A 13,263-nucleotide genomic window follows, 5' to 3' on the forward strand; every position below is an offset into this window, starting at 1 on the left:
CTCTCAATCATCCCACCCTTGCCTTCTCCCACAGAGTCCTAAAGTCTGTTCTTTATATCTGTGTCTCTTTTGCTGTCTTGCATATAGGGTCATCATTTCCATCTTTGTAAATTACATATATATGTGTTAATGCACTGTATTGATGTTTTTCTTTCTGACTTACTTCACTCCAAGAGGTATATGTTTTTACAGAATAGGAAAGTGGAGTTCAGAAAGGTTAAATAATGTGCCTGAAATCATAGATCTGGTACCCGTGGAGCTGAATGTTGAGCCAAGTCTATTTGACTTCTGAAATTACTCTGTATTGTTTTTTTCCCTTTCTGTAAAAACATGGCATTATCATTGACAAAAAAAATAATTAGTCTTCATTTTGAAGCTACATAAGTATGAATGATTTGTTTCCTTAGCTATAGCCCCGACATTACAGAAAAAAAAAAAAAAAAACAAAAACGAATTTCAATTTAAGCCACATATCTTATAGGTAAGAAGTTTTGCTCATAGATTATTCTGTTTAGAATATCACTATTCCATATCAGCTATATTTATAGGCCATTGAGACTGATCAAATTTGCAGAATAATTGTTGGTAATATTGTGAAGTCATGTATCTGTAAAATAAGGCACTGGAAGTTTAAAAAATTGAGCTCTCTACCCACCATCATCTACGGATTATTCAGAAAATATCATTTCTCTCTCCCTCCTCCACTTTCTTCCCTTCCTTTTTTTTAAGAGTAAAAGTTTGTTTTCTGAATATTTAAATAACACATTAGGCACAGAAAATTTGGCAAGTAAAGAATGAAATATCAAATATTAAAAAAGAAAATTCCTTCAAAGATCAGTTCAGTTCAGTCACTCCGTCGTGTCCAACTCTTTGCGACCCCATGAATTGCAACACGCCAGGCCTCCCTGTCCATCACCAACTCCCAGAGTTCACTTAAATTCACGTCCATTGAGTCGGTGATGCCATCCAGCCATCTCGTCCTCTGTCGTCCCCTTCTCCTCCTGCCCCCAATCCCTCCTAGCATCAGAGTCTTTTCCAATGAGTCAACTCTTCGCATGAGGTGGCCAAAGTACTGGAGTTTCAGCTTTAGCATCAGTCCTTCCAAAGAAATCCCAGGGCTGATCTCCTTCAGAATGGACTGGTTGGATCTTCTTGCAGTCCAAGGGACTCTCAAGAGTCTTCTCCAACACCACAGTTCAAAAGCATCAATTCTTTGGCGCTCAGCCTTCTTCACAGTCCAACTCTCACATCCATACATGACCACTGGAAAAACCATAGCCTTGACTAGATGGATCTTTGTTGGCAAAGTAATGTCTCTGCTTTTGAATATGCTGTCTAGGTTGGTCATAACTTTCCTTCCAAGGAGTAAGTGTCTTTTAATTTCATGGCTGCAGTCAGCATCTGCAGTGATTTTGGAGCCCCCAGAAATAAAAGTCTGACACTGTTTCCACTGTTTCCCCATCTATTTCCCATGAAGTGATGGGACCAGATGCCATGATCCTAGTTTTCTGAATGTTGAAACCCATTTCCTTCTCCAGGTTACCTTCCCAACCCGGGGATCAAACCTGTATCTCCTGCATTGCAGGCAGATTCTTTACTGTCTCAGCTATCTGGGATCCCAAATAATACCTTTCTATATCAGTTTATCTTGTGTCTTGTCTTTGATTTTAAGGTTCTTAAGGTCAAAGACTATATCTTAATACTTTATTAAATATCTTCTACAGGGCTTAGTAAGCACCACGCAGAATGTAAGCTGTCACTGTGGATAAACTAATATTGGTCAGCACCTTTATTGGCATTCAGAAATTTTACAGTTCAGGCTCATTGACAAAGTGATGATAAACTTGCAAATTTTAGGTTTTTGAATGTATATATTATCCAACTTAATATCCTGATACTCTCTTCAGCTCCCTAATGGTAGCTTAAGAATTAGCAGACCTCAGCTTGTTGCATTGTATTTCTCTCATGGACGGTATGCATTTGGTAATTATTAGTCTATTCTTTTCCTGTGAGAAAAAGACAGTCTAATATGCTTTGGGGAAGGGAACTTGTAGGGAAGACAAGGGAGCTATTGAGAAAGCAAATATGAAGTCAGTTGTGTCACAGTGATACAACGCGTCTTAATCACTTAAAAAATAATTGCTCTAGAAATAATTACTCATTAGTGACATTATGGTGTTACAGTACCACAAATGCTTAACTAATGTGAACACTGAGCATGAAGATGATAACCAACATTTAATGTTGCATCCCAGTGCTCTGAGAACAGTCCTAAATAATTGTTAGTAATTACCTGACAGAAATACATCTTTACCTGGCCCTGGATGTCATTAAGCATGCGTTGAAATACTTGAATGTTTATAGGCTATATTACACCTCTTCAGTTATTTAATTACTTTTAGCAACTCTTCATGTTATTGTCTGTTTTATTAAGCTAAAATCCATTACAAGCCAAATTATCAGAGGTACGCTCAGGCTGCAAGGGATTTAGGCATTTGCTTTAGTTGCTGGAAATTAAAGATAGAGGCTGCTTTGGTGAACCAGAAAGTGCAGACTTGTCACCTAAACCATCCTAATGTGCTGGGCCCCTCTCCATCACCCTGATAGATGAGCCTCTTCTTTACACATCATTTCCAGAAAGGGAAATCTACCATTCACCCAGGGATCTGTTTCATGATTTTATAGCCTTCACTATCAGCCAAGTCATCTTTCTATTTAACCTAAATCCTCCATGTCCTTCATGTTAGAATTTATGACCATAGCTTCCTATTTGGACCATGCGAACAGCCCATCATTGCTCCCTTGAGCCCTCTGTAAAAATAGAGGCTCTTATTACATCCATCAGTCTGCTTTCTTCTTCAGGTGGAACAGCAGAGCTCACTCATCTATTTGTTAAACAATTAATTTTCAGGGTTTAATACTCAGTAACATTTTACTGAATTATGAAGCTAGTTTGCCATTTTTTTCCCCCCCCCGGAGAAAGAAACTGAGAGAGAGACCAGGCAAGCTGCAGGAAATACTGACAGCACAACCATTCTTTACCTTGTTGTCCATCCTCTCATTCTTCCAACCCTGTCCCCATTTTCCAGCTTGGAGGAAATGAAATTATCTGTATAAAAATGGTGTTACACACCTTTTCCTTTTCTGATACCTTTTCTGATGTTTTCAGTTTTCATCCAGGAATTGGATGTGCTTGTCTTCATTCGTACCTTTTGTACTGTGCTCTAATAATCATTTGGGCTTCCCTGGTGGCCCAAATGGTAAAGAATTTGCCTGCAGTGCAGGAGACCTGGGTTAGATTCCCTGGGTCTGGAAGATTGCCTGGAGGAGGGAATGGTTACCCATTCAAGTATTCTTGCCTGGAGAATTCTATGTACAAAGGAGCCTGACAGGGCTCCAATCCATGGGGTCACAGAGTTGGACATGACTGTGAGACTAACACACAAACAGTAACATTTAGTGACCTGTACTGTGCTATAATAATATTTAGTGACTTGTATTATAAATTGTCTGTCATTTTCAACATAAGTGTTTATGCCCTTTTTTGTGCGAGCCTTTTCTGTTTCTCCAAGAGTTTTCTTTAAAATGAACCCCAGGGTTTATGTATTTTTTTGATGATTTACTTCACTCTGCTTCAGTTCTCTATTTAGTCAGCTAATCTTATTTGGGCTTCCAGGTTGTGCAGTGGTAAAGAATCCGCCTGCCACTGTAGGAGACTCAAGAGACCTGAGTTTGATCCCTGGATTGGGAAGATCCCTTGCAGAAGGGAATGGCACCCCACTCCAGTATTCTTGCCTGGAGAATTCCATGGACAGAGGAGCCTGGCGGCTCCAGTCCATGGGGTTGCAAAGAGTTGGACACGACTGAGCAGGAACACACAGTTCTTACTCAGTGTATCATCTTTTGGGTACAAGACAATTTTTTTTTTTCTTTTTCTCTTGTTTTCTTTAACCACGCTGCATCACAAGACATGTGTGGGGATAACTTTTTAAAGACATTTTTTTTCCATCTTAAATTCTAAGCTTTTTGTTTAAACTAGTCTTCAGCAGCAGAAGCAGTCTTCAGTTATAAGGGGCTCTCTGGATTTCACCTTTTAGTTGATCTTATCCACAGGCACCCTCTACTCCCACTTCAAAACTTCATCCTAAGTAGCTAAAAGCTTCTGAAGAATCAGGATGATTTTTTCAAGTCAGAAGAAAGTCTTGCTTTTTTGTGGGATGCTCAGGGTCATACCTCCTTAGAATTCTGAAGAAATAATTGTCCAGCATTCAAAAGGACCTTTTGTATTATAGCAGCTCCTCTCTATATGTTGGCTCAAGGTCACACAGCAAGAGGCAGTGCCAAGATATGAGCCCAGCACCACTCGTCACTGCCAAGGCCTCTGTTCTTGACCTCTGTGCCCCCGTGTATTCGAAACTTAGAGAAGATCAACGAACGTTATGCTAGCCATTCTTCTCTGTTACAGAAAGCCTGTCATCCAGAAAGTGTTCTGATTTATAATTCTACTGGTAGCATGTGTGAAAGGGTCCGTTTCCCTGCAAAATGTGTAGTACTGAATATTATCATTTCTTTAATGTTTTTGCTGATTAGATAGGTAATAATCCTCAGGTTTAATTTGTGTTTTCTCATCTTTTTATACTTCATATCACACTTTTTATTTACTTTTAATTCTTTTCTTCCACTTCCATTGAAATATAATTAACATGAAGCACTGAATAAGGTTTTAACACAAATGTGTGGCTTCTAATGGTGTGAAACATTCTCCTGCGTATTTGGTACCTGTTTTATATAAAAGACTTAAATAGCAAACATGCCACTGAGATGGAAATATTTTGCCATTAGAGATGAGTGGCAGATAAGTCTGAAATGGCATTGTTGGTAGCTTTTGTTGGAGTCATAAGTGCAAGCTGAGTTGCTAGTATGTGATAGGAGGCTGCTTTGAGTAATTTATTTTTTGTGTTTGAAAAATAACAGCAGCAGCAATAACAGTAAAATCTCTTTTACTTACTGGTTTAGGTGATCACAGTTATAACCATGTACTGCAGGGAAAATGTGTGTGAGGGCATGTTGGAGGCTGGATCAACCTCAGAACATGTTTCTCACTGACCTTTTAATCGAGTGTATCTTTTTCTCAACCATCAGATGCCAGCTGTTCAAGGAAGGTGTGTGTGTGTGTAGTGATGGTGGAAGAGGGAGGTGGTTTAAAGGTCATTTCAGTCTCATGTGAGTAACTCTCATGGCAGTACTCTGGTCAGAACGTCCATGTTGCTGGGCTAGCATCCTACATCAGCATTTTCCTTTGTCCAGCTCCTTCTTGCTTTCACAGATGGTGATCCCTAGTGAGCATCCTTAAGGATCTGCTTTGTAAAAACCCAGCTTAACACAGACTCTGAGTCTGCTAGGGAGACAGAGGGTAATGAATAAGCCAATGCATACACAGACTAATTTCAGGTAATATAAGTACTTTTTGAAGTATTTTCTCCGTGTTATTTTATTTAAAAAAAAAAAATGGCCACACAACACAATGAGTGGGATCTTAGTTCTCTGACCAGGGATTGAACCTGCGTTCACTGCATTGGAAGCACAGTTGGAAGTCCAGTCTTAACCACTGGACTGCCAGGGTAATCCTATGATAGGTATTGTGAAGGAAATAAAATTAAACGAGACAGTGACAAGTGGTAGGGGAGAAAGGGTTGCTTTGGCTGGCGTGGAGAGATAGTGCTTTTTGGGTGGGCTCCAGTGAACTGAGACTGGAATCATAGGAAGGAGGCAGTTCATTTTAAGTACAAGGAAAACTTCATCCCCACATCCCTAAAATCCTAAGATAAAAGGACCCAGGAATGGAATATGCTTCTAATTTTTTTGACAGCCTAGCTAGAGAAACTTCAGATTTTAAATACATTTCTATAATACATTCTATCAGTTAGGGGTGCAACAGGAAACAGATGCCTTAGTGAAAGTGGGATAATTTGAGATGACTTGTAATAAAAGGGTAATTTACAAAGAGAAGGAGTCAATTTATAAAGAGAAGGAACCGTTCCCTGCCCACCCCCGAGATAGGATCAGCAGGTTGCCATCTGTTCCCTTGCATCCTAGACTTCAAGAGCGAGAGGAGGGAATAGTCAAGGGACCTGTTCACAAGTTCCTGGGGATGGGGTCTGGAGTACAGTTCCCAGACTCTCACTTTCCCCCTCCCCAGACTCCTGTTCTGCTCCCCATTGACCAAATCCAGCCGGAAGTCAGAGAAGTTTTGAAGTCTACGCAGTCTAGTCTGGTGGTTAAGGGTGGAGGGTGGAGCTGGAGAAATGAAGGAAGACCTCCAGCATGTGTAGTTTACAGTTTAAAATTATATGGGACTGGATGTGGGAGAAGTGACAGCAGATCCGTCTGAGGTTATAACCTCAGTCCGTCACTGACCAGCTATAGATCAGCAGCTGTGAGCCTCTCATTTTGTTAAAGAATAAATATATAAATAAAGGACTGGAATAAAACTGGTGAACTTATTCTGAAACGGTATGTCTCTAATGCGTCATAAATAAAAAAGCTATTTTAAACATTAAATGCAACAATAAGTATCTGGCATATCTAAACACTGTTTTAAATTGTGAAAACAAACTAAAAAGAAATCATTGTTGAAATAATTAGAGTCCTGGCTATATGTCTTTCCCAGTGATAAGTGGCTCTTGTATAATTAAATCTCTTATGGCGATCTGAAGCCAGATTTCAGTTGTTAGGTTGTGAATCAAAAAATAAAAGAGAAAAAAAAAAGATTTTTTTTCCCCCTCAGGGTAAGAATCCTTTTAAGATTTAATCTAGAACGAAGAATGGATATTCTCATTTATGAGACAAGCAAAGGGTTTGTGAATAAGACCACCAGGAATGTAATATGGAGAATCTTGATAAACACAGGACTGACTACAGATGGGTATGTCTGTATCAACATTTTGGTTGATTAGGATTTATATGCTTACAGAATGAGATGTTTTGAGATACTGCTGTTTGGATTCCATAGGCATGTTACTTAAGGAAATGTCTTTCATTGTAATCCCTGAATTTGTAGCAGAAACCTGTGTTTCCTTTATTGTGCAGGGTATCTTTACAGAGAATAAGATTCCAAAAGAGCAAGGAGTCACAGAAAGCCAACAGCTGCACATGAGTACAAATAGCTCCAGTCTGAAAGGCATGATTTGTCAAATGGTAGCATGATTGCTAGCAATCTTACTTTTTTTGGTGATTACAAAGTTGAGCATAGTAGCCCATGTGACTCTACAGGAGGACTTGTAAAGAACTTTTAAAAACAATTATGCATCAGTGTTGGAGATTATAATTTAAGCAGAAGGCCTCTATGGAGGTAAATCAAAAGCATAGGCTAGAAGAAAAATGCTGTGGGAGACCTTCAATCGGGAGAGAATATGTGGGACTCCTAGGGGAGCAGCCTGTGTTTGCATGTCTGGGGTGGGCTAATCTACATAATTGACTAAAACAGAATAAACAGCTGTGAAATACAGTCTTTGAATGTGTGGGTAAAACAAAATTACAAAATATACGGGGTCATAGAACATGTAATGTATTTTCACAGCATTGTAGAATTTCCAAGCTCACTTGGGATCTAAGAAATTGGCCAGTCCTCCAGAGAGGCTAAATGACTTCATCAAGGTCAACCTGCCTAGTTAGTGATAGCCTGGTAGTTACCTATGTGGGCTTCGGAGACTAACATCCTAGATTTAAGTCTCAACTCCACTACTCCCTCTGTAACTTTTGGAGAAAATCACTCTATCGTTCTGTGTCTCTATTATCTTATCTATAAAGTGGAAATAATGATAGGACACTCCTCATGTTAAAGAAGATGATATGTTTCAGTAACACTGGATGGTGTCTGGAACATAGTAAGAGATCAATTAATTTGAGATATGTTGTTATTGAGAATACCAGAGCTGAGGTCAGCTGACTCCTGCAGTAGGTGTTCTGTCTTCTCTACAAAAGACAAGAACATGTAAGAGGGGATATATGTAAGACATTAGTTTCCCAACTGGAATAGTTGTAAGATACAAAATAATGTCAAGTTTTCTTGGAGATATTAAAACAAAAAAAATTAAGGACTTTCAGGGGAAGTGACTCAGATGAGCTCTTTAGAACTTCTCAAAATTTCAGTTCATACTTTTATGCTGAAATAAAGTAATTGGAATTTCCCCCCATAGTTGGATGTGTTTAATGTTTGTTTTACAGCTAGAAAAATATGTATTTTCATAATACATATTTAATCATACAAAAATATCAATGTGTTTTTTGATAATTGACCTTTTTAACATCCTAATTTTTCTATATTAATGCTGCCTACTAATCCCAGAGGTTCCTTTTTTGTCCCTAGTAATTAGAATAAGTTGTGTGTTTAATAAATGTATATTTTGAACAAAGTACAAGCATGCAGTAAGTTAGAACATTGTTTTTTGAACATAGTTGGGGATAAGGCAGCTAATTTTCTTTAAAAAATATGCCAAGATGCTGAATTTTTTTTTTTTTGGTGGAACAGCTGGAATGTTATCTTGATAGATCAAAGTAAAAGTTCAGAGTCACTTTTTGATAATCTCTGGTTGAAATCCTAACAAGTTTTTCACATATTAAGGCACATGATTAACCATATATTTTATTTATTTATTTTTTTTTTTGAAGGTTTAAAAAAAATTTTATTTAGAAAGGCTGAAATGATTGTATGCTAGTTTGAACAGGCAATCTGTATAAGGATTTTTCAGTTTTGACATCTTCCACATTGGATTCCATTATCTGTGCTTTGTTCTTTCTTCAGATCTAGGGGGGAAAAATATCTGCCTTTCAATCAGTCATTTATTCCCCCTTTGCCTTGTTTAGGAACTCTCATGATCCCTCAGACAGTTCCCTCTGGAACAAGCTTTCCTCTTCTCCCCCAGCCAGCCCCAGTGGGTTCACCTTTACAGGCTCTGGGACTAGGACAGGAAGTAAGACTTATGAGTATTTCTTCACTGGGAATTAACCATATATTTTAGCTCCTAAAAGCCCCTGTTGAACAATCTGCTGAAAGACCCCAAGTGTCACATTGATGATTCTCAGTTATTTCCTATTGGCTGAGGGGCAAAGGCATTTGTTATCACTTAATAACTATCTTAGGTCATATTCAAACTTGGAATGATATACTAGCATCAGTAAATCTCAGTTAATGACACTTTAAAATGTCTGTTATGTCTTTGATATGAAATACTGGCATAGTTGTATTTCTTGATTTTATAGCTGCCTCTAGTGACTTTTTATGCTTTGTTACATACTGAGTTTTCCTGCACTATGTCAGTATTTTGTGACATAAATCTTTTGGATAACTGTGCCCAATGGCTGAGGAATAAAAAGTTTATCTAAAGATCTCTTAGCCCAGTTAGAATATTCAGTTCAGTTCAGTCGCTCAGTCGTGTCTGACTCTTTGCGACCCCATGAATCTCAGCACGCCAGGCCTCCCTGTCCATCACCATCTCCCGGAGTTCACTCAAACTCACATCCATCGAGTCGGTGATGCCATCCAGCCATCTCATCCTCTGTCGTCCCCTTCTCCTCCTACCCCCAATCCCTCCCAGCATCAGAGTCTTTTCCAATGAGTCAACTCTTCGCATGAGGTGGCCAAAGTACTAGAGTTTCAGTGGTGCTACCAAAAGTAGCTCTCGTCATGCATTAGTATTCAGCCCCCCAAAGAAGACACATTTCCAGTTTTAACTATAGACGATTTCTTCAGTTTTCATTTTGGAGGCATCATTGACTGTTTCCTTTGACTGAAAACTGGACTGTCTTCATATATTTCCCAATGGTCTTAAAACTTAACCAGGATACCTGCCTAATGAGTTATTAGCTACATTTCAAAGACTCTTTGAAATGTAGTGATGCTGAGTAATTTAAGGCCCATTAAGGATGTTTATCAGGATTCAGAAAGGCAGGTTCATGAAAAACCCATTAATTATATTTATTCTGTTGATTTATTCTTTGAGAAATGTAGCTCTGTTATAAATCAGTGTCCCAAGGAATAGATTTTGATGTTGGTCATTGAGCTTTTCTGAATAAAATGTATTCCAAGGTGGCTTCTTCTGTAAGGATGATTTTGACTTCAAATTTGTTTTAGGACTTTTTAAAATAAATTGAATCAGACACTTATATTAGAGAATTGTTTCAAAATCCTCAGTTTGAGAATACTTGTGACCTTGACAATTTTGTTTGTTTTATGTTGTTGTTATTATTATTTTTATTTTAATCTTGGCATAGGCCAGCACCTGGCAAGGTTTTTGAGATACAAATAAAAATAGATGTGGTTTCTGATCTCATAAAACACCTAGAAAATATGCAGATTTGTTACGTCTGTTCAGTTCAGTCTGTACTTTGTCTTAAAATTTGTTAATAAGGATTTCATATACACATATGACATAATGACTCTTTTTGAATATTTATATGTTGGGACATGATTTATATCATAGCTCTGATTTGCTTATAAGGGTGTGAATATTCTACATTTCTTCACGCATACAAACATATACATATGCCCGCTACCAAGTAGCTACTGGTTAAATGAGTTATCACTGTGTCTACTCATTAGCAGTGAGTAATAACAAAAGATGAAGAACATTTAGTGTTACAGATTTTTTTCTTACTTTTATCATCTCATAATAAAGCAATATGGCAAGTTTTTAGTTCATTGTTTCAGGAGCAACCACACATTGGTGCGTGTAAGTGCCTTGTCCCTGGTCACTCATCTTTTTCTGTATTATCAGGATTCCAAGTGGATTATTTTGGCTACAGAATTTCTATTTTAATCCCAACAGGAGACACAAATGCTTATAAACATCAACTAGAAAACATTTATATATATTTTTAGTTAGTTTTATGAAGTTGTTGTTTTTTAGTCAACTAGTCACTAAATCAAGTCTGACTCTCTTATAACACCGTAGACTGTGGCCTGCCAGGCTCTGTCCATGGGATTTCCCAGGCAAGAACACTGGAGTGGGTTGCCATTTCCTTCTCCAGGGGATCTTCCCAAACCCAAAGATCGAACCCACATCTGTCTCCTGCATTGGCAGGCGGATTCTTTAGCACTGAGCCACCAGGGAAGCCCTTTATGAAGTATGCTATAACATTTAAAAAAAAAAAAAGTGAAACATCAGTGGGAATATGAATGTTGTTGATGTGAGAAAAACACTTTCCTAATACTTCATTTTTAAAGCATAAGTAGAAACCCAATTGCTTCTGCAATAGCATTAGTCAATTTATTTTTCTTGCTCACAGCCCTAGTGTTCACAGATGTTAGTTGCCTTGAATATGCATCAGTGGAAAGCGTAAACCACAGCATATTACAGTAGCAGTTGCAAAATTCACCTCACCTACACAATCAGACATCTATTTTTGACTGTCCCTCTTTATCCTATGTATGCCCTTGTACCTTTCATGTCTTTGGTGTTCATTCTATCAAACAAAGTTAATTTTATCTAGTGTATCAAGATGAAGATTGTATCTGCTATTTTACTCAAATAGCATGAGAATTTGTATGCCCACTAGGTAGCTAATTTTATTTCCTTTGACAATTTCTCTTCTACACAAGTTCCTCTATGTTAGTGGTAATTCAGTTACATCTACATGTTAAATAAAGACAGTAGACCAGTGAAAAATTTAGCCAAGTATCACATAACCAAAATAAACTGTCCTCTTTTAACCCTGAGCAAATGTGAGTGTTAAAGTTTTATATAATTTTTATAATTTATAAAATAATAAGTTATAGACATTTGATCAGTCCCATCGAAAGCAGAAACAATCAGTTTAATAGTAAACTCTTTAACTAGTTATATAATTTAATAAGTAGATTAAGTTTTACTTACTGTTAAAAATATAAAATGAATCTCTAAAACATAAGATATAAGTTTTAAAAAAGAGAAATTATGCAATAAAATAATCCCCCAAATAAAAGATTTATGCACAGCAAAACCAAGTGCTTCATTCTATAATTCATGTCTTTATCCTTTCAACAGATCCCTTTTGATTCTCTTACAATAAATAGAAAAAATTCAGCTTTTAAATGGCTTAAAGTTTACTGAGAAACATCATTCTTACAAAATAGAAATAAGCAAGATAATTTCAGATTGTAATAATTCCTTGAAGAAAATAAATAGCTAAGATGGAGCTTGAGTAAGGCAGATACTTTGGGTGGACTGCTTAAGAAATCCCTTTCAGAAGAGGTGATTTTGAGATGAAGGATAAGGAAAATATAGGGCTTTGTGAGTATCGGGGGTGGGGAAATTCATATTCTAGGCAGAGAGAACAGATGTGAAGACTGGAAATAGTGAGTGACGACTTGGTATGAGATCATATTGAGAAGAAAAGGTTAGATTATTCAGGTAACAGTACGTCATAGCCAAGATTGGGAATTTTTTGGAAGAGCCTCTAAAAATTTTGAAGAGGAGTGGTAGAATCCTATCTGTGTCTTTAAAATGTCTTACCACCGTATAAACAATAGTAGGGAGGCAGATGGAGAGACTAAGAGACCGAGATCCTATAGTAACACGGAAGTGGGGCAATGGGGCCATGGATGCTGAAGAAGGCAGATGGCTGAGGAGTTGAGGCAGAGAATCCTCCTGGTAAAGGAGAGGAAGGAGTCCAAGATGAACAACAGTCATAGGACGCTCACTTATGACTAAATAGGAAAGCAAAAATTAGCAAAGCACAAACCTTAATGAAGCAGTAATCAAACGAAAGAGGCAGGAACTACTTACAATAACTTATGCGTTTCATCCTACAACAAAGGCGTAAGACGCTTAAACCTGACCAAGGAATTTCATAGATTCAGTCTACCTGGACTGTGTAAGTTGTGCTCAAAACCTTTTCTTTTCTCTTTCTTTTTTTTTTTTTTTTTTTTTGGCCATGAAGCATGTGGGATCCTAGCTCCCCAGCAGAGGATCGATTCTGTACCCTCTGCATAGGAAGGCAGATTCGTAACCACTGGGCCATCAGGGAAGCCCAATGCCTGAGACCTTTTAATGAAAAAGGTCAAGCTATGGATTGTTTCTCTCGAGCTAGGGCTGCATTTATTTCTCTGTTTCCAACACACAAGTATAGTGCCTCTCAGAGTAGAGTATGCCAAAGTTCATCAACACCAGTTTTTCCCTTGGTTTTGTTTACCGGATGTAAAGGGCCTGTTATGTATAGGTCCTCTTTTATATTCTTTACATAAATTATTATATTACTTCATCCAGAAACTGTTAGGTAATTATT

General features: G+C 37.7%; 1 protein-coding gene and 1 non-coding gene across 6 annotated transcripts in view; one reads left to right on the forward strand and one right to left on the reverse strand.

Moving 5' to 3' along the window:
• GABRB2 (gamma-aminobutyric acid type A receptor beta2 subunit) overlaps positions 1–13,263 on the forward strand; it is a 293,254-nt gene that overhangs the window by 141,266 nt on the left and 138,725 nt on the right. The gene's annotated exons all lie outside the window — the stretch shown is intronic.
• On the reverse strand, positions 8,877–9,002 carry LOC113896720. Its single transcript, XR_003512092.1, has one exon. It is a non-coding gene; the product is annotated as a small nucleolar RNA SNORD22 (small nucleolar RNA).

The sequence above is a fragment of the Bos indicus x Bos taurus genome, chromosome 7, assembly GCF_003369695.1.
Source record: "Bos indicus x Bos taurus breed Angus x Brahman F1 hybrid chromosome 7, Bos_hybrid_MaternalHap_v2.0, whole genome shotgun sequence".
Lineage (NCBI taxonomy): Eukaryota > Metazoa > Chordata > Mammalia > Artiodactyla > Bovidae > Bos > Bos indicus x Bos taurus.